Below are 20805 nucleotides of genomic sequence, written 5' to 3' on the forward strand. Positions count from 1 at the left end.
GTGTGCTCTGCAGGTTTACTATTGTTCTAAGTAACAGTGGGATTTAAAATATTGGAGAAAGTATGGAGATGTTCTTTCGTAGTGTGTGAAATATGTGATGCTTGAAACAGGTATTTCAATTTATGGAAGAAAATGGTTTCCTGAAAGACTCAGGTTGGGTAGATATGTAACAATGGATGAAACAATTTATAGAGGGAGTTTTTGTAATATCATTAGTAGACATTAATGGTGTTGTTTAGATGGCATTTAGCAACTAAGACAGATAGTATGATTAGAAAGAGACAGAGTGGAAAGGGTTGGATTGATTCAATCTCAGTGTGCTAGATTTCTTATGGATAATGTGTCCCGGGACCTGGACTCCCCCTCTGAGTTAGAAAGGCTACGACCCCGACCCTCCAAGCAGACAAAAGACCCAACCCAAAAGGAGGCTCCTCCTTCTCCATCAAACAGACAGAGAACCAGAGCTGAACCGTCTACACCTGAGGTATCCAGAACCAAACCGCTTGCTGACATACAGAAATACTCTCATCAGTCCCTCAGACAGGGCATGAAGCTGAGCCACGAGATTTGGCACAGGAGCAGAGTGGGGGACGTGAGAGCAGAATCCGCCCTCCATGAAGCAGCAGAGAGACTGTAAAGGGGAGATGAAATGCAAAGCAGTGCAAGAACAGTGGCATGATGTGGGCTGCAGATGTGACTGGGCCAAAGGCTGCCTAAAACAGTTACAGCGGATGGATTCAAGAGCTGATGGACTGAAGAGAAGACAGAATCAGAGGAGTTGGCATGATCGATTTGAAGTGAGGAGGTCGGGGTCACGGCTTGAGACAACCAGGGGAGGAGAAAAGGAAAACGGGAATGAGTGAGTTTACACATAAGCACACTTATTCACAAAACGCACATAGAAGACACCACATTTAAAGAACTTGAATTGACTTGATAAATAAGTAAAGATAAAAAGAGGTATTAACCATGAATTAATCTATTGGTAAATTCAAAATAGCAGTAAAGAGGAAACTATTAATGTAAAATGAGAAAATCATCCTAAAAACACACTGAGGGTTAAAGGGGGAGACATGAGGGAAATATGCACTACACTTTAAGCAGGGGGTGTTTTGGAGTAGCACAGTGTAGAACCATATTCTTCAATCTTTCCATCATATTAATAAATTATTCTTCAAGAGATTTTTATTCATGTGTGAATAAAGCAGTGATCTCATTTGTTACAATATTGATTTCACCATTGTGGCATAGTTATTACCATAGGAGGGCTTTAGGATGGAAACTGTTTTTAATCCTTGATAGAGTAAAGGGTGATGGTTGCATGTTCGGACACCCAAGGTTCCACACACTGCTAAAGAGTTTAACATTGTTTTTAAGTAGACCAGAATTGAAGATACATTAGTATAATGAGCTATGAAATGCAGAGCTACACAGATCCTAGTAATGGTTTGACTTAAGATAATAGTTATGTACACAAGTTTCTGAATTAGATTTATTAGACATTTTAATACTACTTAGTTGTAAATAAATTGCAGTAGTAGTAGTACTATTATGAAGTGAGTTTTGTACCAAGTTGCAGGAAATGTGGGAAGCAGCCGTCCCGATGACAAGTTAGAGATATCTGACTTAAGGTGGTAATCGGGAATTGATAAATGATGGCGCTCCATATATGACTGATTTTTGTAGACAGAGGATACTGGCCTTTGCTGAAATATCAAAGTCTCTGCAGGGCACGACACATGGCCAATGAAACTGAGACCAAATGACCTTTGACCCTGACTGACAGTGTGACTTGAGAAAAGCACTATCAATGACTGACTCTGGGGCTGACCAAACTTGACTTTACAACCTGACAGTGTGAGTGTGACTGTATGATTCTAAAACAATAACTAACCGAGCATGTTTTTAGACTAACACATTATTTTGGAGCTCCATGGGAAACACAGGTTTCCTACAATTCCACACATTTGGAAAAACGCACATGTGACCCGTTTCTAATTCCCACAGGAGTTGGCGGTTTGCAAATGTAAAACTCAAACTAAAATCTAAAGATTCTGTTTTTTTTAGGACTCCCAGCTGGAAATGAACACTTATTTTCCCTGGAGTGTTTACTGTGAAAGATGATGGATATACTTTTGTGAATGATGTTTGGTATTTTCTTGTAACCACTGGTTACCTGAAGGTTTTCTTCCCATACAGCAGTTTGTTACACATGTTTACATGTGTAAGAAGGGGGAGTGTGGGATATTTTCATTTAGGGACTGGAAGAAACCTGCTTCCCCAACTCAGATGTTCAATCTGACCATTGATTGACAGTTTTAGATTTAACCTGCTCCATATCTGGGGATAAGATACTGTTTGATGAATGTTGACATGTTTCTAATATTGATTGAGTTATAACAGATAACACAGATGCAGAATCAGTGGCCAAGGGGCTACTGCGAGAGATGTCATTCTAGAAGGGATTACCAGAGAAGTTGACCTGTGATAATGAAACAATTTTGTAATATTTCAACAGGTATTAAAGTACCTGAGGTTAGAAAGAACATATTAGAGTTAAGCTAAAACATAGTAATGTAATGAGATTTAATTTAGACAACATCTTGTAACTAGCCTGGTAAAGAAGTAAAAGCCATAGACTTTATTGAGGTAACATTATGGGGATACATTTAATTTAAATTCATAATTGAAAGACATTTGATGACAGTATGTTGGATTTCTGTATTCATTTTTTAGCTTGATAATATCTAAGCAGTGACAGGTAGAAGCAGTCTCACCAGGAAATTATTCACTTTGTCAGTATCATGATTTTAGTTGTTTTTAATCCATTACATTAGTGTGTTTCTTTACCAGAAACATTAGCAGTTCATATTATATTTAGATTTTAAATAGGATCTCAAGGATTTCATTTAAAAATAACACAGATGCTTGTGAGAAATTCAGAGCTATTGAAATATGTTATTTAGTTCACCTGAAGATGTTGGGGTTTATTTTGTTGACACAGGCCAAGTATTAGAATTCTGAAGCTGCACTGGCAGATAGGAGGTCTGCAACTAATTTAGAAAACCTGTTCACAGCTGTTGTTTTAAGACACCCCACCAACAGGCTCTAAGCGGCCTACCAGTGGTGGGTCAAACACCTGAGGGCCCAGAAGCCCTGAGCATAGACTGGAGGGGTGGGTATCAGATTTCTCCACACAGGTTGCTGACGCCAAAAGGGGGACCCGAGGAGCAGGAGGCCGACACAGCGGAGTTCGTCTGGCTGAAGGTCGTCAGGCCTACGTGGCTCAACCCCAGGTTCTCCGGCCTCTACAGAGTGACCCAGAGGACATCTCATGCCGTCCGCCGAGGAGCAAAGGGGGACATCTGGTACTACTGGAGCCAGTGTGCGGCGAGGAAATCACCTGGAAGGACACAGACACATCAGGACGGACCTGGCTATCATCAACGAGGACATCCCTACAGCAGACGACTCGGAAGCTGTCATCAGCGGACTGGAGGAGAAGGACCTCGCGGACATCCCTACAGCAGACGACTCGGAAGGAGGCGTCAGCGGGCTGGGGGACTTCTCGAGGCAGCAGAGGAGTCTACTTCTCTCTGATCAGATTCATCAGTTCCACCTTTGAAGGAAAGGCCGCATCTCCCCCTCCATATCAGCTGCCCTTGTTGGCGTATTCCTTTGAGGGGGAGGGGGGCCCTGAGGATTCAACAACACGCAAGGATGCTGCTTTCTGGCACTCAGGCAACCACTCTGATAGTTCCTTCACTGACATGAAAAGTTGTGTTCTGTTCCCAAAGGTTTAATGAAGGGGGACAGACACAGTAGCAAAGAATGACAGTAGTTGTGTTTCAAATGTCTTATGTGTGTTGGTCTCGTGAGGTGAGACCAAAAGGGGGAATTGAAGTATTATTTGAATTATTTGAAGTATTAAAGCACCGTGTTATGGCAGGAAAGTTAAATCTGGTATATTCATTTTAATGTCACCTTATATATATTCATGTGTGTTAAATTTGAAGGGACAAAGTATATTTTCCCTCCCCAATATATTGAGGTGAAGTCTTTGTGTTTAGAGAGGGATGTGAGCAGGGGACATCCTTATTTGGGGATAGCTCCAAAACTCTGGAATGTTTCCCTCATAAAAGAAGAGGGTGCGTTACACATGCTTAGGGCAAATGTATGTGTTTTCATTGCAGTAAATATATGTGCTGCATGATTACTGTTCAACTATACCTCTGTTTTTATTCTTTCATGTGTGGGTACTAAATGGCTACAAACATTGTGGAGAAATTAGCTTAAACATGTTTTGTTACTCTATATGAAATGGAAGCAGCTTTTATGACAGGGACGAGAGAGCTGGGGGAGGGGACATTCTTCTTAAGAGTTTCAGCATGTCAATTATCAGGGAAATCTACTTGTTTTCAATAGATGTGTGTGGTTAATTACTTTGTATTAATAATAACAGTATGTGTAAAGGAAGCTGGAAATATACAATGTGAAACCTTTTATTTGAAGTAAAGATGTGAACAATAGCTCAAACAAATGGAGGGGCTGCAGGAAAAATGAGTGTGTTCTCTATATTAGGCCTGTGTGAAGTTTGACTATTTGAAAAGCATCTCTAATACTACTTAAGAGCATAGGTAATGTGTTCCTCGTTATTATTGATATGAAAGTGATTTACATGTATTACGTATATTTAGCCAACTATAACAACTATATATTAAAACATACTTTTAACTTGTGTGTGGTAACCTGAGGCGGGAAGATGGACTCAGGGACAAAGGGCCATAAAGGGGATGTGTGTGTGCTGGCTGCAAGATGTGAAATAAGATAAGGAAACTTGTTGTTGAGAGCAGGTTCGTACCAGACACCAAAAGGTGTCTGGTCTTCGTCAAACTGAAAGAGACTTTTTGTTTCCGGGTTTCTTCTGCTGTGTCGCACTGATTGGGTGCGACAGGCCATGTGTTGGTCTCTCCCAATAAGATGACCTCTGGGGGAAAGCACGCACACACCTCTTCCTGTGTTTTAGTATGAAAGACTGTGTTTTCCTTTGGTTCGCGCTCTTGTTTTTGACCGGCCGTTCCTGAGACGTGTCTCACACGGTGGTAGAACCTGAGCCCGGAGTACTCTGCAGAGGGCTTCGTGATTAGGTAATGTATTTGTATGTTTCCACCATTAAAGCAGATTATTGTTTAACCCTTATCCTGGCTGCTTTGAATTGTTCCTTCTTTTGAGAACCCGCTCATATAGGAACGGCGCGGAACGGAGATTCTGCCCCAACACCATTTATTGGAGAAAACAATTTGAACAGTATGTTGAACAGTTGATTACCCAGAACGTTAAGTATAATTCAACTGAAAAACCATAATCGTTTTATTTCGATTACATTGTTTTCGTAATCGTTCAAGCCATAATCGTAATTGCGATTAAAATACGATTAATTGAGCAGCCCTAGACCATACAATGTGTCCTGATCTTATATTTAAAAAAACCTATGAAAACTAACATCACTAAAATAAGACACAATTACACTATGCAGTGTTAATAATACAAAAATGCAGGATAATACTATGGGTTAACTTACTATTTCTTGGCACAGTATACATTTAAAAAGGTAAACGTAATAATATATGTTGGCTGGTCATATATTATGCATCTTGAAATCTACAAATTACAATGCTTTTTATTTACTTCTTAACTTACCAACACTGTCCAGGGCCAATGTCCTACTCTCCTCAGGACCTTCGATGATGCTGTTATGCTGAAGTTGTCTCATGAGGAGAGTACAACATTCCCTTGTGGGACCCCCCTCATCAACGGCACCCTCTGTGTCAACAACAATGACATCTATTTTGTTTTCCGGGTCAAAACCGGTCCTGGAAAAGGCTCTAAAGGCACAATCACATGAGGTTGACACGAAGGACTCACAGGAACTCAGATGAACGATTCGGTTGACTTCAAAAATATCTTTTATTAATAAAATACTTTTTCAAAACAAAAGATCACAAGGTTCTACTAGGGTTCTCACAAGATCTCTAGGTTGCTCAACAGATCACTAATGTTTACAGACATGGACTCGACGTGGAGACAAGACGAAAAGGAGAGCAGGGCTATATATACACACAACGGTTAATGAGGCACAGGCAGGGGTGGACTGGGACAAAAATTCAGCCCTGGCATTTTCTGTCCAGACCAGCCCACTACATTATCAGCGGACACTACATAGAAGTCAACTAAACTTGCGGCATCTTCTTTCATGCATACTACAAAGGAGAGTCATATTCCTTGATAGCAGTTAACAAATAAAGCACTTAACTATGAACTCAAGGACTAAAATTGACAGCTATATCAATTAATCTTTATTCATTATAGTGTCAAATCACAACAGAAGTTATGTCATGACTAGGGGTGGGACGAGACTAATGGGAAGAACCCTTATGCTACCCTTTCAGTTTTTTGTCTGTGACTGTGAAAATCTTTTGGTGTAAGCCCAGTATTAGTTAAAACCAGACTCGGACAATAATAACAAAAACATATCCTGACAAATAATCTAAATAGAAACATATTACAGACAGTAGCAGCATTAGAGCTGAAACTCACTCACTCATTATGAAACCATAAATAGAGAATTGGAAATATATATATATATATATATATATATATATATATATATATATATATATATATATATATATATATATACTGTAGCTGTGTGAAAATGCATTCTCATATACGTGTATGTGCACAAGTATGTATTGCTCTATACTTTCTCGTCCGCAGCCAGCCAGCTCCACTCCTCACCAAATTCGTGACCTGCAAGAAACAGCAAACAGAACTTGTACTCAGTATCTGTGTACTGACAAATATATGTAGCCATGTAGCCTTTTTGTGACGTAGTGACACTTAGTGAACAAATGTATCTGTCATGAAGGATGACTTAAGTCTCAAAAGAGCCCTAAGGCCTACCTGCATAACTGTTAATTGAACTTAAAAGATATGCAGATGTTTGAAATTAAAACCATCAATATGAAAATCTTCAGCCAGGAAATAATCATAATCAAACCTTTTGTTTCAATCTGAGACAAAACAAGTTGCATAATAAACTCACAAAGTCAAGACGAAGCTCTCAGATATGATGGATGACTCAAGCATCATAGAAGAACTTCTAGCAGGTCAGGAAAACCTGTTTGACAGGAGATAATGGTAGCAGAGAATATAAAGAGATATTTATGAATTACCAATTGTCATTTTATCGCACATATAGTATGTTTCTTCACATAAACCTTTAAACATAACCTTTAAACATACACATATTGCATTCCTCTCACCACATGAAATAAGCTCAGGAACCTAAAAGTGGCCCAGTGAATGATGGAGGAGACAAAGCAGGTCCTCAAAAGGGGACAGAGGGAAAACAACTCCTTAGGCTCTCATATATAGGGTGGTCCACCTAAAAGAGACATGGAAACATTATTAAGTCTCTCATCATCACAAATCAAGTATGAATTCATATAACATTATAAGACACATGACATACTGAAAAAATCATAGACTTCTCAAAAAGTGGTGAAGTGGAGGCAGTAAGGGAGCAAATCCTTGAAAATGGACGGAGGGGGAACAACTCCTCAAGCTCTCACATGTCAAGTGGTCAACCTAAGAGGGAATCGGATACATTATTAAGTCTCTAATCATCACAAATTTAGTATGATTTCATAAAACATAAAAAATGATAAACTCACCATACTAGAGGAGACTCAACAGCCAAACTTTGGTGCAGTGAAGGTAGAGAGTGGAGGCAGAGAGAGAGCAAGTCCTCGAACATGGACGGAGGGGGAACAACTCCTCAAGCTCTCACATGTCAAGTGGTCAACCTGAGAGGGAATTGGATACATTATTAAGTCTGAAAAATAAATAAAATGTTTTCCTCTGTCCTGCACCTAGAGTTGAAAACTTTTGGGATGTGCGTTTCTTTCAAAACTGTTTTTAAAATTATGAAGTATGAATTTATACAACATTAAAAAATACATGATAAACTTACCAAATTCTAACAGTGGTCCCAAATGAGAGAACAAGTCCACATATAGAACAGAGGGAGAACGACTCCTCAAATATATCAGAACAACCTGTAATGGAGAATAATTGATCATTTAGTGTTCATGATCCCACCATTAAGGATCAACACATAAGCACAATACAACTTCTGAAAAGCATCATTCAAATGACAAATAATGAATAACTACATCCATAATGTGTGATGTGTGATAATAACAATAATATTAAATATTTCTCGCCTTATCAGTGGAGCAGCTTCTTAAGCAGCTCACTCTTCTCTGCAAGTCTGTCTATCACAGAGTCAGAGTCCAAGGACATGAGGATGTCTTTCTCTGTGGCCATCAACATAAATGCCTCCAATTTATCAGATGAGAGGGTGCTTCTGAGTCTGTTTTTAATAAACTTCAAAATTGAAAATGTGCGCTCACAAGCCACCTGTGTGAGGGATAATGTAAGCAGGTATTTATAAGCAAGGCCTAGGACAGGGTATGCATCTGTTAGCATGTTGAAACGGCGAAGTATCTGGTAGCAGCACAGAGGGCATTCTTTGCAGGAGCAACAGCTTATGGGAGTTATCTCAACCTCTTCTGTGTTGTCCTCCTCACCACCTGATCCATCTTCTACTGTTCTTGCTTTGTACTCTGCCAATGGGGATGCCTTCAGCCTGTTCCACTGGAGACCAAAGCTTTTCAACTCGGCCTGCATATTTTCCTTGGTTGCCCTGCTGTCAAATCCTTGCAAGCACTTGCTTAAGTCTTGAAGGGCAGACTGGGGAAGAGCACTGGTGCAGAGCTGAGGGAAGTTTCTGGGATCCAGACATGCCAAGTCAGCATATAGATTGCCGTGTGTTAAAAAGCGCCTATGAATGGCTTCAATTGCTGTGTCCATGATCCGGTTATGCACATTCACCTCATAAGATTTTTCTGCATCATCCAGGGTCTCATCCTGAGCCATCTCTCCAGGCAAAACTTTCTTCATCCTCCTCCTCTTTTGTGGCAGTGTGGCCTCCACTTCAATGTCCGTGTCATCTCTCTCTTGGATTTCTGTGTTTTTCCAGTTGACAAATGTGTCTGCTGCTTTTTTTACAGATTCAAAATCTCTTCCCAAGCTTTTCAGCGTATCCTGTGTCGATGCCACCATTCTGTGAGCAGAGAGGATGTCCAATCCTACCGTCTGAAGGTATTTAGACAATGTAGAGGTATGTTCAAATATGCGGAGGAAGATTTGAGCCGTCAAGATCGTCTCATAGTTGAGCAATGACTCTGCATATCCTCTGGCCATGACACGGATACATGCTTTCACTGTTGCCTGTTTCTGTATAGCTGATAATGTCAACAGCACATCAACGTACAGAACCATCTTCCGGTTTTCCAAAGGAGCCAAACACCTTCTTCAGGGCCTCATGCTTGGCCCACCAGCGTGTCTCGCCAATAGGAGCAAGGCGTCTACGTCTCTTGTTTCGGCCTGACTCTTCCCACACATTCATCCTTTTATATGACTCTTTGATGAATACCGCAATGCCATTGAGGAGCGCAAACAGGGACCCACTCTCAATAACAATCTGGGTTGTGTTTGCAAGCACCAGATTTAGTACATGTGCGTAGCACCATACATGCACCTGGTTTGGAGATTGTGCAGACATTGGAGAATCCTTTGTATTGGCCTTGCATGTTTGATGCCCCATCAGTCGCATTTCCAATGCACATGGTCTTGCTGAGGCCCATTTTGTCCAGAACTTCTGACAGCATGTTGACAAAGGCCTGTCCAGTGGATGAACTGCACTTCAGCACTGCAACAAGCCTCTCATGAACAACATCACTAACATACCTCATAATTATAGAGCATTGATCCTGAGAGGTGATGTCCTGTGTTGTGTCCAGCTGCACTGAAAACATTCATGCTTTCTTGATATCACTGGAGATGTTTTTTTGAATGAGATGGTGAATTGCATCTATCACTGAGTTGACTGTGGTTTTGGAGAGTAAAGTTACAAGGGAACCTCTGCCTCTCGTGCCTCCAGACAAATGCAACTTTTTGCTGTTCTCAATGCAGCTGTCCAGGTGCTCTTTTAAACAGAAATCATACTTCCCCAGTAGAAGTATGAGTTCCAAGAAATTACCATGATCTACTGTGTGGTCTTCCAGAGTATATGCTGCCTCATTTTCTGACCTCCTGTATGCAAGCCCCCTCTTCCCAAGAACCTTGATGATATCTATGATGCGCTCCAAAACCTGCCGTCTCTTTCTGACCTGCTCTCTGTGCGCCGACATCTGACTGCCACCAAACACACTGCTGATATCAGCACTGGCGGATTTCAAGAGGTAAGCTTCAGCACAGTTTCTGTGTCCACTGCTTCTCTCATGGTCCTCTGTGCGCTGGTGTATATGCCTCCAATCTGACATTCCACTGATGAACAGACTGCTATCAGTTCTCTTACCGAATGCCATGCAGATGAAACAATACAGTATGTGACGCTCTGGACAGTACGTCAGCCACCTTCTACTGGTGCCGTCTCTGCTACAGAACACTTTCTGCACCACTGGATTGCTACTTTTTTGCTGAGGATGGTAATTTAAAAATGACCGGAGATTTCTCTGATCAGGTTGTTAAAAAAAATCAGTTATTTGACTGGCGCACTCATAGCTCTCAACAGCTGTTTCCCTCTCAGGTGATCCTGTCTTTGGGCTGACACACTCCTCACTCTCTCCAGCCTTTTCCCTCTCAGGTGATCCTGTCTTTGGGCTGACATACTCCTCACTCTCTACAGTCTTTTCCCTCTCAGGTGGTGCAGTCTTTGGGCTGCCTGAATTGGTCTGGCTCTCTCCCTGAACTGACCAGCTGGACTTGCCCTGAACCTGTCTGGGCTGGACATAGGGAAAGCATTTATCATTAGATGGGGAAATAACTAAAAACTACAGAATAATGTACAAGATAAAAGATTAGTTCATATTGAACGAAACGTTCGCAAGCGTAACAACACTAGTGGCTTTGCCATGTTTTCATTATGACACTTAGTGTTTTCCAATGCAAAAAAGTCAGATCTTTGTGACAATACCTGAAAATGCTCAAGACAGCACTATACACAGCCATTTGAAAACTACAGTAAAAGTAACACATTTACACAGAAATTAAAGTTACACACAAATTATGAAAAAGTTATCACCTCAGTAAACAATAAATGAATTGAAAGATTACAATAAATTCAATGGCAAATATTGCAAATTAATCTAATTATTTCCTATAGGTTTACTTATATTTTGTGCTAAAATTCAAAGTATCTCATCTGTATTTACAATACAACTTGATTCTGCAGCTTCATCTCTACTTACAGCTCGTTGGTCCATGTGAACGTTTACTGTTGCTATGGCTACAAGAAACCGCTGACGTTAGCAGCTCTTAGCTAGCCTAGCTAAATCATCTGAACAATAAAAATCCATAATATCACAATTCGGCATATTTAAACAAAATCAACCACAACTACTAACATTCACAGCCCTTCAACTCTGGGCTAATATGTTGTCACAAGTAGGACTATGCAGTTAATTAGGTCACATCACATTCAATGTAAAAACGTTTTCTACTTTTTTTTTGGACATGTCTCAAAAATGTAGCCTAGCCAGCCCCAGGCTAACGTTACTTACCATGTATGCGTCCACTCGCTCGTCTCCCGGCGCAGCAGCACCTGCTGGGGCGGTGACCATGGCACCAAATAGGTCCGTCAATTTAGAATATTTAGCAGCCTCCACCTCCAGAGACTTTAGCTTTTTAAGTCGCAGTTTTTCAGCGCCACCCGGGCGTTTCTTCTGCTTATCCATTTTCAGCTCAGCAGCAGCCCGTCCCGCGACTCCCACCCATGCCATGAGGTCCCGCCCCACCCTGGTTTGTGTTGTGATTGACAGCACTGTCAGGGCTCTCTGAGCCTGTCAGCCCATGATTGATTGACAATGACAAACAATAGACCAATAATATGTGTCGATGCTGGCAACACACTGCTAGCCCTCTGTAGCCAATAGAGAGGCGAAGTCCCTCCCCTTCCGGGAGCCTCCATGGGACCCCGGAAGCGGAAAATTATACATTGAAGTCAATGGAGAGAGAAAAGTTATCTTTTGATCCCGTTTGAATTGTGCCACGAATGACACATATGATGTTTGTCAATCTTAAACAATCATTTCCATGCAAAAAAAGTCACAGTTTGTCGTAAAAATGCTGAAATATAAGACTATGAATAATACGCAACTAGAAAGACTACAAATCCCAAATGCATTCTGGGTCGCGTAAGTGATGTCATAGGCGATAATGCTCCAAGACTGGTTGTGACTCGCAAAGCAAAGAGGAAGAAGAAGACTGATTTATTCCCTCCAATAAATATAAGAGATTGCTCCAATAAATTCACTTTTACAAGATGCCTGTGTGCTTTGTACGAGGTTGTAATCACAAAAGAGATCATACCACTTGCTCGTTCTATCGCTTCCCGTCTGATGAAAGGACCAGGAGTCGTTGGACCAAACATATCAGGTAATATACATGTTTTGCATGGAACATAGTCAAGTTAGCTACCTAGCTAGTAGCGAGCATGTTAGTTAGCATTATATTACATTACTTAGCCTTGTCATTTGTATTAGCCTTAACATGAAGTAAACCAAAATGTTAAACGGTAAGAGTAGTCATGATGGTAAGTATTTTGTGAAACATTTGAAGAGTAGCCTATCGCCCCCTCCACCAGGTGCTAAGGGGGCGGGAGGTAGGCTAACGCCACATTAGTATCAGCGATCTTTTCTACTTAATGCTATCTGCACAAATGGTTAACATTGACCATTAAAAGATCAGGCAGTTCAGGGAGAGTCGAAGGAAGGAAGGCAGGCAGCTTTGCATGACATTCTTCTGGACGTGTTTCATTGTGATGATAGTGAGAGTGAGTCAATCTGTTTGTTGGAAAGACAGTAGTTGAGTGATTACTGAGAGAAAATTATTAAAAGAGATAATTATTCAGTGTTGTTACTTTAAAGTGTTGTTACTGACCTTTTTCTCTTTTATTTTCTTTACCTCACCTGTAACTGCTGAGACCCTGAGGAACATGCACACTGGTCTGACCTGCTCTGGTAACCTGATTTCCACTGTACGTAATAGTATTTGGTTATGGTATATTATTTATATACATCAAAGGCACAATGCACCCCTCAGAGACACACATGTATTGAGTGTGATATTTTGCATTGGTCATGTGAAATCATCTTTACACACTAGAAAACTGTAGGAGCGGCAACTTGTTTTGAAATTGAATTTTTAATATCCGATAATAAAGTTGATCTGTTTTCTTTATTCTTCTCTCTTCCCAGCTCCATCCATCACCATTCTCTGTTCCTGCCAGGTCCTGCTTGCTAATCAATGCTCATATTTTTTTTACACAATTACAAATAAAGTCAATGTATTGTATGACATGAAGTTGTGCTTCATTCTGAGTCAATAATAAATTCATTCTGCCTTCAGCTGCAAAATTATTGTGGACTGCACCGACATCCATGTAGCAGCCCCCCCCCCCCCCCACCCCACAGTAAGATGAACCAAGCAAAGCTGACATACTCAACATACAGCTGTGCTCTTAAGTTTACATGAAGAATTTGTGAAATATTGGTAATAACAGGTTTAAATGATTATTAGTAATTAATTATATAATTTTCTCATCGTAGATGAGCAGACAGGGAGCAGATGAGAAAAGCAGAATATGCAGCTGCCATTTTCCACATGGAAAAGAGAAAGGGCCAAGTGTATTTGAGTGGACAAAAGAGAAATCCCAAATACGAAAAATAAAATTATACAATTTAGATATGTATACAAATAAATACATATCCTATATACAGTACACCATCATGTATAATGATGGTGTATGATGTAGAAGGAAGTGTGGTAGATAACAATTAAATATAGAGTTACATACAGATCCATGTTACAGCAAAAGATGGAATAACTAAGAAGCACACAGTATAATAATAATTACACGCAACAATTAAATAACTGCTCAGCATCTCCACCACAATCCCAATCTGCTGTGTCCTGTTTTCCTCCCCTCTGCATAACACCCCATCACACATACGAAACACAACGCAGAGTCCGAGGGTGTTAAGAGTATGTTTATTTAAATGTCCTCCTCTCTACTGGCCAACACAGGGAGCATATGCTGGGTGTAGAATTGTTCCAGGAGGAGGAGATTTCCATGCCATGCAGGGTCTTTGGGGATGGGGATGGGGATGATGATCCCCTCCTTCGTGGTCCACAGTAGCAGAGACTCCGGTCTGTGATTTGCAGCTGTTATATAATATACAATACATTTTTTTGAAAAACATTTGATCAAAAAATAAGGATTTGGTCAGGATCTAGAGTCAGTGTGTAGTTTATTAATTAATCAATGCTCTCTACATTAGGAAAACACATACCAGTGTACCAGAGGGAGTCACACACAGCTGTGCCTAGATAACCAAACAAATTGACAACAGGGATGCAAACTCATCAGGTATGAAAAAGGTGACAAGGATCCGAGCCCCCTGACCCCACAGAATATCGGCTTTAAAATGAGGAATAACAGAGGATTTTAGCAGTCAGAACAACTAAAGCAGCAGTGTTAATATTAACAGAAACGCCATAGAGTCACATCTAATAGAAATATATAAAAAGCATTTATTTTAATTGTGTAGCAGTCAGTTTATAATTTTGGCAGCACTGTTGAGCATTTTGAAAATGTATTTTCAGGCCTCTGTGCAAGGCTTAGTCTTTCTATCTTTATAGCCACTGGTGTAAAGTAACTAAGTTCATAAACTCAACAAGTACTATACTTGGGCACAATTTTGAGATACTTGTACTTTACTTAAGTATTTCAATGTTTTGCTACTTTGTACTTCTACTCCACTACAGTTCAGAGGTAAATGGTGTACTTTTACTCCACTACATGTATGTAATACCTTTAGTTACTTTACAGATGTGGATGAATGATGTGAAATATAATCAAGTGTTAAATCAGACTTTAGTTCGACCTGGAGTAAATCCAAAAGCTACCCTGCAGTATACAAAGTCATTCAGACTAGCTGCACCTTTACCAGCTTTGAGAACACTTTCATGATCAATCATTATAAAACGTATCATATTATTCTGAAATGGACCAATCTGCAAAATGACTACTTTTACTGTCGCTACTTTCACTATATTTTGATAATAATACTTTTCTACTTTTACTTGAGGAACATTTGGAATGCAGGACTTTTACTGTAACAGAGTATTCCTACACTCTGGTACTTCTACTTTTACTCAAGTACAAGAACTGAGTACTTCTAATTTTAATCAATTACAAGATATATACTTATACCACCTCTGTTTATAGCCTATGAAAAAAACGATTAGAAAACGAAGGCTAAAGCTAACGTTAGCAGATAGTGACAATGTATGCTAGTTAGCTAGCTCAACGATAATATTGCGACGGGAAAAAAAAACTTTTCAGTGCACATCACGCTCTGCCGCTCCGACAGGGAGCTCTATTGTGAACACCTGAACGGCCCGTTCTAACAGCTGTTCACCAGCGGTCCAGTCTGTGCCACAGGGACTCCGGACGCACAGTTAATATTAACGAACGCACCGTAGGTAATGTAGCTGCTGAAGCTAGACCATCATCGCCGAGCAGCAGAGGCTTATTATACATCATGAGCAGAGCCGACAGGCAGGAAGACTCGAGCACACAGCTCGCGCTTCATTATAATATATATAAAAAAAGCTCGCGGCCGCACATTAATCCGGGTCCCAGACCCCCTCCCATACCCAAAAAATATTTTTATTGCAGATCTACAGGAATCACAAAAACGACCTATTTTGGATTCAAAACGGAGAATTTCGCCGAAAGGTGACAAGTTTGCATCCCTGGACAAGATAACCAAAATCCTTGAATCTACACACAGCAAATAAACTCAAATGACACAACGAGATGTAAAAAGGAGATCACACATATAGTCGATATAGAACTGGCCGCTTCAATCTGAAGAGCAACTAAAACAAAACACGGGAGTGTATCTTGTTCTTGTGAACACTAATGTTATCCACAGCATACACAGACACCACAAAGTTCTTAAGGAGAAAACTAGTTTCTAAAACAAAACACGTTAGTGTACCTTGTTAGCTAGCTGACATTAACCTTAAACATTGCACTCATATTACTCACTGAAACCTTGTAAAGCCGGTCCCGCATGCTGGCTCTTACAGAACCGCTCCCTTTCGTGTATGTACAGCTCTCAACATGCCCAGACTTGTAGTGATTTTCACCTCGTTTTATACTTTTTCGCCTCATTCTGAAAGAAACAGGTGAAATTTACTAACGTGACAGCCATCTTTGTGATGGTGACGCGTATTGTGCGAGACCAGAGACCTGTAGTTCACTGAGCGGTTTCACACAAAAAAAATTGTAACTTCACAGTTTTACGACACATTTTTATTTTTTTGACTTGCAAAATGTTCTTTTAATTTGACAAACATCATATGTGTCATTCGTGGCACAATTCAAACGGGATCGAAAGATGACTTTTCTCTCTCCATTGACGTCAATGTATAATTTTCCGCTTCCGGGGTCCCATGGGTCGGAAGTAGATGGGCGGGACTTCGCCTCTCTATTGGCCGGCCCCAGCGCCGTATAGACTGAGAGTATGTCATCTCCGTTCACTCCAATGGACCACTTTTTTACAGCAATGGCGGATCGTGGAGCCTCTCAATCGTTCCCCGGAAGTTAGCGCCAAGGCTAGCAGCGCAGTAGAGTTGCAGCATAATAGACCGTTCGTGACGGACTTTTGAAAGGTATGAAGAAGTTTAAAGATTTATATTGCGGATATTATCAGTACATCTGATTCAAATTAACATGTGTATTAAAGGATGTCAGTGGATTATCCCTAAATTAGTAGATTTAGGGAACGTTTACAGATAACAGATAAAGCTACCGGATCAAGTTAGCAGCACACGTTGAACAGCCTTTTAATTGTAAATTCCGTTCTCTTAATGTCATTTCGTCCAACATTGTTGAATTAGAGAAGAGGGGCTTATAAACGGGATTGTATGCGGGGGTGGAGGGAGTTAAATATTAGATAAATATGAAGTTTGGTGCGTGTAAGAGTGAGTGTTTTTAGCAGAGCCATATTGTGTCCTTGTGATTATGTTGATTATTACCTGTCTCTATTATGTTGCAGCTCAGCTGATTTTGGATTGATGTCAAAGGGAGAGGGACTTAAGTGAGAATGAAAACACAAGGTAAGTTTAATACTACTGTTTTATATAAGTAAGCATACTAAACATGTATTTTATCACTGTATTATATAAGTAATCTTGTTAGTAACCTACTGTATGGCAGGTGGAGGGGCAGTGATGTTACAGGTGGAGGAGCAAGACTGCAAACTCACAAGACAGAGAAATCAAAGTTTGTTCTCCAGAGAAGAGGTTGATTTCACTTCAATTTTTTAAACTCACAAATAATAAAGTTCCATAACTTCAGTTGGGAAAAAAGACCACACCTTAACTCCAAGGCAATTTCCCATCCAAAAGGTGTGCTATATAGGTGTGTATAACCCTTTCTCCTGTCTGTTACTCCCTCTTCCAGCACAAGAACCAGAGGGGGATTCAATGGAGCCTGAATACCTGCACTGAGACCCTCACCCTGCACCCTGAGTCTCAACTCTGTGTTTTTCAAGCCTTTCCCTGTTTTTTTGTATTAAACAAAACATTAAGCTTTCCCAATGGTGTGGTTTTCGTTTTGTGAAAAAGTGCAAATGCAGTGTTTGTATATAATTACCTCACATATTTTTTTGCTGTTGGTCGTGAAATTGCTCCTGCTGACTTGAGCCAGCCATTTTTTCCTCCGCTCTGTGTCAGTGGGGAAGCCGTACATTCGTACTCCTTTCTCGGAGCGATTTGAGCATCCCCAGGCAGCACAGCAAACCATGGTGGCGACTAGGAGGCAGCACAGCAAACCAGGACAACACGGAGGAAAGGCACAGACAAACTGCATGATATGCTATTCAATTTCTATTGAATTCCATGTATTTGCAATGGATGTTTCTAAAACAACACATGTAACATCATCATCATGCTGCTGCTGCTAGTCCTTTGATAGTCACCTGTCGGTCTCCTGTCCTTTCTGAAAGCCATAAAGATGACATTAGTCATTTCGATAACTTGTGTCCTCAATTACCATGGGATTACTGAAACTACCATGAATTTAAGAAAATGGTAGAAATGAATCTAATCTGAATTTTGAAGCATTCCTTTAGATCCCCTCCCTCTAAATATATCAATAAACATTAGAAAGTGATGCTCCTGACTACTATACAAGTTTAAGAAGATAATATTGGTTTGAAAGAATTCAAAGCTATAAATAAACAGCAACAGGCTCTTTAACCAAGGCACTGTTAGCCTAACATGTAAACTAGTTGTTCACACTAATCCTAATATTATCACTTAATATTAGCAAATTCTATTTTATTTTTTAAAACATATTGATGTAAATACATACACATATCGATTTGTTGTATAAATATTGCAAATCAAAACCTTTATTCACTAATAATTACCAAAAGTCGAAGTTCTATCTCCTGTTATCAATGCATTCACATTGCCCGCCATGAACTTCCGGGGAACGATTCTCGTCTGCAGGAACCACGTGACGATAACCGTTTTTGGACTTCCGCTGTCGTAACTCTTCTATCTATACGGCGCTGGCCGGCCCAATTGGAGGGAATTTAGAGGGGGAAAAAAAAACAAAAAAAAAACATTGTGGACCGGCCTGCATTGGGTCAACGGCCCACCGGGACGATGCCCGGTATGCCAGATGGCCAGTCCACCCCTGCCTGTGACTCACAGAAAGGAACACGTCTGGACAGACATTTTAAGAGGAGCCACACCGAGCTGTCCGATGGAGCCAAAACTCAGTTGCTCGACAACTTGAAGAGGCGTCTGATATTGGGGAGTTTGGGGGCGCTGAGGGCGAGCAACCCTTCGGTGCCAATGTTTTCAACCCTAGACCTGGATGAGGCGGCAGGTATAGTGCTTATACTCTGTGTGTGTGTGTGTGTGTGTGTGTGTGTGTGTGTGTGTGTGTGTGTGTGTGTGTGTGTGTGTGTGTGTTATAACGATATCTCAGTGTGTTACCGGGACCTTTCCCGGTCGTTTTCGCCATCTAAACTGAAAATAAACACACCAATTAACAGCTAGAGCTCAATACGAAGCGAATGAACCTACTCCCAGAGTCCTAGCGTGTTGAAAAGTTAGCGAGAAATGTATCCAAAGTATCCGAATATTTACGTGAAAATGTAATTATTTAACGATATCTCAGTGTTTTACCGGGAGCTTTCCCTGACTTTTCCACGGTCAAAATTAAAAGATGCAATCGAATCTACAGATCAATAGGAAGCTAATGAAACTATTCCCAGACCTCTAGCATGTTTAGAAGTTTGAAAACGCATCCAACGCTTTTTTTTTCTACCGTCAAAAACTTTAATTTTATTATGTTTTTAATTAATGTTTTATTATTGTACTCCCATTGTGTTATTTAAACTTGACCTCTGACCTCAATCTTGACCTTGTTGAATAAACAAAGTTCTGGGTGGGTTGCGGTTCCCATATTTCAGATTCCTGATCTGGGCCCTAGATAGAAGCCCCTGGCGAAAAAATGATCTCTTTAACCTTTTCCAAAGTCTTTTAAAAAGTCATGTAGCAGTTTCATCTCAAAACACCTTAAGGGAAGGTTTTGTTACATTTTAAGCCGTTAACTTTGACATTTAGTTGGAAAAGAGGAACCAATCTGCATGTAATTTCCGAGCCCGTTCTAACGAGACCAAGCTCCAAGCTCATTGGACATTCCTTTGTGCCATAAAGGTCACCGTACGGCATCAAAACGTGACCTCTGACCTCAGTTTTTACCTTGTTCACGGACGCAGGGGCCCCACATTTTGCAAGCCAGTTCCTAACAAGTTAAGCAACAAACTCTCAAAGTCTCGGATGGGCCAAGCACCTTTTTAAAAAAAAAAGTATTTTCTCACACTCCAAGACCACAAGGGTATAACATTGTAAGCTCCAGACAGGATTTTGTGAGAAAGGTACAATGTTTTTGAAAAATAATTCTGGGTGTTTTACAGTCTCCATACTTCAGATTCCTGATCTGGGCCCTATTTAGAAGCCCCTGGTGAAAAAATGATCTCTTTAGCCATTTCCAAAGTACTTTAAAGAATCATGCAGCACATAATCTCAAAACGCCTTAAGGGAAGGTATTGTTACATTTTAAGCCGTTAACTTTGACATTTAGTTGCAAAAGAGGCCCCAATCTGCATGGAATTTCCGAGCCCGTTCCAACGAGACCTAGCTCCAAGCTCTCGGACCCTCCTTTGTGTCCTTTCCAAAGTCCTTTAAAAAGTCATGCAGCACAGCGGCATTTCAAAAGGCCTTAAGGGAAGGTTTTGTTACATTTTAATCCGTAACCTTTTACATTTAGCAGTACCAGAGGAATTAATCTGCATCTGCTTTCCGAGGCGGTTCCAATGACACCAAACTCAAAGCCGTCGGACCTTCCTAAGTGGCGTATACAGTGCGTCTACCATCCACAGTTGACCTTTGACCCTTGGAGCTTTGTTACATTTCAAGCCGTAACCTTTGACATTTAGTTGAATCAGAGGCATCAATCTGCATCTACTTTCCGAGACGGTTTCAACGACATCAAGCTCAAAGCGGTCGGACCTTCCTTTGTGC

The 20805-nt window shown here is 40.6% G+C and overlaps 4 long non-coding RNA genes across 4 annotated transcripts; 1 reads left to right on the forward strand and 3 right to left on the reverse strand.

The window, feature by feature from the left end:
• Positions 1 to 6770: 6770 nt before the first annotated feature.
• On the reverse strand, positions 6771 to 7522 carry LOC307034179. The gene is made up of 3 exons (XR_013806808.1): positions 7326 to 7522; positions 7106 to 7180; positions 6771 to 6810 (listed from the first exon to the last, which is right to left on the reverse strand). It is a non-coding gene; the product is annotated as an uncharacterized lncRNA (long non-coding RNA).
• Positions 7523 to 7538: 16 nt separating this feature from the next.
• On the reverse strand, positions 7539 to 8139 carry LOC307034178. Its single transcript, XR_013806807.1, has 3 exons — positions 8036 to 8139; positions 7737 to 7868; positions 7539 to 7650 (listed from the first exon to the last, which is right to left on the reverse strand). It is a non-coding gene; the product is annotated as an uncharacterized lncRNA (long non-coding RNA).
• An 8592-nt stretch (positions 8140 to 16731) lies between these two features.
• Positions 16732 to 18036, reverse strand: LOC307033281. Its single transcript, XR_013806451.1, has 3 exons — positions 17858 to 18036; positions 17410 to 17456; positions 16732 to 16862 (listed from the first exon to the last, which is right to left on the reverse strand). It is a non-coding gene; the product is annotated as an uncharacterized lncRNA (long non-coding RNA).
• LOC307033280 lies at positions 16741 to 17798 on the forward strand. The gene is made up of 4 exons (XR_013806450.1): positions 16741 to 16872; positions 17259 to 17319; positions 17402 to 17505; positions 17666 to 17798. It is a non-coding gene; the product is annotated as an uncharacterized lncRNA (long non-coding RNA).
• Positions 18037 to 20805: the final 2769 nt, after the last annotated feature.

This window comes from Notothenia rossii (genome assembly GCF_949606895.1).
Source record: "Notothenia rossii genome assembly, chromosome: 3".
In the NCBI taxonomy this organism is placed as follows: Eukaryota; Metazoa; Chordata; class Actinopteri; order Perciformes; family Nototheniidae; genus Notothenia; species Notothenia rossii.